Here is a 3,706-nt window from a genome sequence, read left to right as displayed (position 1 = left end):
CTAATTACTTGCTAATCATGTTGATCTTTGCATTTGATCCACCATAGCTCATCACATTGCCACAAAATCAACTTGGTATTAGAGCCATAGCCTAGGATTCATCTAATTTTTAAGCATAATTATCATGTTAATCATAATTAGAGGTAATTCCCTTTTTTAAGTTCTTTTTAACTAAACCTCTACACCCCTAGTTGGTGGAGGGGCTTGATCTCCCTTCAGCCATAAAATTGGATCAAAAGCTACACCTAGCTTGACTCCCCACGCATCAGCCCATCGCTTCAAATCGTCAAACCGCTGTCAGGAGCAGTCGGAGTTCGCGAAATCGCCAGCGCCTTATTTTCTAAGAAAAACTTAAAATTCATCATCACTAGGAATTGGAGCTATTGGAGCTAGCCTAAGAGGTTTTTGGGTGTGCTGAACATGCTGGTGATCTCAGATTTCAGAATTTCTTCAAGGAGAAGTGGCATCAAGCCCTACATCAAATCTGCAAGGTAAAAACAGAGATTCAGCATTCATTGTTTGGTCAAATCTTTTTTTTTTGGGCTTGATCCTCTACTAGACTAACTGCTTTGATGCCTCTGAAAGGATTTGAGCTCATTTGAACTCTAAGGCACCAGATCTAGCCTCCCTATACACTCTATTTTTTGCACACAAAACATGGGATTAATTTTACTAATCAATGATTAATTAGCACTAATTATTATATTTTGGTGCAATTGATGGTTCAAATTTACCATTGGGTATCTGATACAGATCTCTAATACTTTAGATTGTAATTTGAAGTTGGTTTGATAACCCAACCATCTAGTACAAATCAATTATCCTTGGCTTTATGTAAGTTTTGGTGTATTCATGCTTGTAAATCTATTATAATCATCATTTAACACCAAAATGGAGTTGTAAAAGGGTAGACACTGCCCTTGAATCTTGAATTGGATCAAGAGGTAAGACCCTGTTCACATCATCATGAGCAGTGCACAAGAAATAGCTAAGTTCAATAGGGAGCAGTTCCATACATGGCAAACAAAGACCATGTATTTGCTCATGAGGAAGAATCTATGGGAGCTAATTGAGGGAAGAGATGAATGTTCAGTAGAGAGTGGGGAGAATGAGTGGAAGAACAAAAATGAGAAAGCATTAGGGCTCATTGCACTTAGCTTAAATGATAAAATCATTCACCACATTGCAGGGATACAACAAGCTAAAGATGCATGGGATGAACTTAACAAATTATTTGGCACTCAAGCAAAGAATTCAAAGATAAATCTGCTAATGAAATTCTACAAACTTGACATGAAGGAACGTGAACCTCTAACCACACATTGGAACAAATACAAAAGCATTAAGTAACAACTTGCAGCCATTGGGAAGAAAGGAGAAGATGACGAGGCACTAGCAGTGCTTCTAAAGAGTGTGGACAAGGGAGAGTATGAGAACATTGTGTGGCAACCTTAAAGAATGTACCAGATTTGAAGCTGCATGAGATAGAAGGAGCTCTACTAGAGAAATAAAACAAGGTCAAAGAGAAGAAAGGATTGGAACCAACAACTGGAGAGGAGAAAGCATTCTACACCCGAGGAGGCCTCGCATGAGGATGAGGAGACGAGGAAGAGGCAGGGGAGGAGGAAGGACCTTCACTTGCCCACAACTGTGGGAAGCCAAGACACATGGCTAGAGACTACTACAGCAAACCAAATGAAGAAGGATCGATATCGGCAAACTTCATGTGGTGGAGACTCCGAAGTTAGAGGAGTCAGGACATCTTTTCTGAGAGAGAAAGAGAATGTAACCTACCCCAATAGAGTAAAACCACCTCTCAGCCCACCGATGATGTATGCCATGTGGTAGATGTATGTGTGAGAACTTTAGTTAAGGTCACGGGCACTTGTAGTAGCCTTGGACACATAAAGAGAGTGTCAAGGACTATGAGTTAGGGACTTCTGGTCGTGGGCTACCAAGTGAGAGGAAAACTTGGTATAGGGTCTAGGTGTGCTAGAATTATTCACTTGAGGGGAGGTGTTGAAATATGCAAGCGAATGGGTGTGTGCGGGAACAAGCCCTTAGCTAGAGATCATAAAAGGGAGTCAATGTTTTAAGGTAAAAAGTTACCTTTTTATAGTTCAATGGTTTTGATTACTGAACCGATTTTGATTCAATGTTGCTATGCATTACTTATGTATACCAGTGATTTTAACTGAGTTTCACTATACACAAAGTAAGAAAAATCCGAAGAGGGATCTTGTTCTATATATACCCTTGACAAGGATTCACTTTTGCACTTTACATGCCAAGGATACTTGAAAAGTTGGTATACGAATAAGTGTGCTTTGCATTTAGGATGCATCTAGGAAATAGAAAAGAGATTTTGTTAGATATTGGTTTACACGTGCGCTTTTGCCGCACAGGTCGTAGTGCTGGGGACTTGCCGGACACCGTATGCGAGCCACGAATGGCTGCAAGCATACAACCAGGGAAGGAAGCTCAAACAGAATGCCAAAGGGTGTGTCACTCACCGCTCAACCGTCGCCTTGAAGGATTCCCGCGTCGCAGTTGTGAAGGAGGAGCCGCCGTCGCCGCTCTACCGCCTCTCCGCCGCCGTGCCGCTACATAGTGCTCGATCACTCTCTCACTCTCTCTCTCTCTCTCGCACACACGCAGGAGAAGGAAACCAAAGAGATAAGGCAAGAGCACTCTTGTATTCACAACACATGAGAATGAGGATTTTAGGGTTACATTTGACTCTTATAGGTGACTTGGCCGTTCACACTTGGGCGCCCATACATGGCCGGCCGATCCTAACCCTTATCCTACTGACATTCAAGGTGCGCCTCTCATCGGCGATCACCCAATCCCTTTATCCTTAACATATGGTGCCGACAAGCTCGGCCCATGACTCGAAATATTTAAATAAATGACGTAAAACATAGTACGTCTCAATGTCCGTCATGGGTTAACATGCCCCCCTTCCTGATGTAGATTCCGTCCTCGGAAGCTATGGTATGGTAAGCTCGATAGGGTTGTTGTGGTGGACCGTCTGCAAAATAGGAAAGTAGAGTGAAAGTATGCTGGAATTCAAAAGATATAAAGTGTGTAAATTCAAGCATGTTAAACCACAATGGATGTTGCTATGAGAACTTAGTTTAAGGGTCACATGAATGAGCTAGTGTAGCAAATTAACAGGAGTTTAAAATTATTGAAAGTAAATCAAGAGTAAGCAAGGTGTCAAAGGTTAATCAAGGTTTATAACTGACCTAAGTCAAGGAAAATAACCAAGCTTAATAAATAAACAGATGACCACACTGTGTCTACTCTAAGAACAAGTTAATACCACAAGCCTTGGGACACAAGAAACATCAGAGTTACAGGAGCTTTTTGCCTTCTTTTTTTTAAAAAAAAAATGCACGTGACAATTTTTACACACAATGGCGACCTTCCTAAGGCAAAACTAACATCAATCCTGGTACCATGTTTAACACAAGGCATTATCCAGGAATCTATTAGCTCACTTTAGGCAAGGCTACCCCCTACCAACCAAGGCATCGGTCTGGAGTAGAATACTCGTCGCCTACCAAGTATCAATAAGGTGATAGGCCAACATTAAAGCACATCATAGACTTGTATGGCCATTTATTGTAGGCTTTTTTTTTAAATCTATTTCTTTTGATCTTCGCTCCTGAACTATAATTTGTCTTGCATCCTTTCGACA

This window comes from Cibotium barometz, chromosome 3, assembly GCF_041138505.1.
Source record: "Cibotium barometz isolate CiBa-2024 chromosome 3, ASM4113850v1, whole genome shotgun sequence".
In the NCBI taxonomy this organism is placed as follows: Eukaryota; Viridiplantae; Streptophyta; class Polypodiopsida; order Cyatheales; family Cibotiaceae; genus Cibotium; species Cibotium barometz.
Note: the sequence above shows the minus strand (reverse complement) of the source record.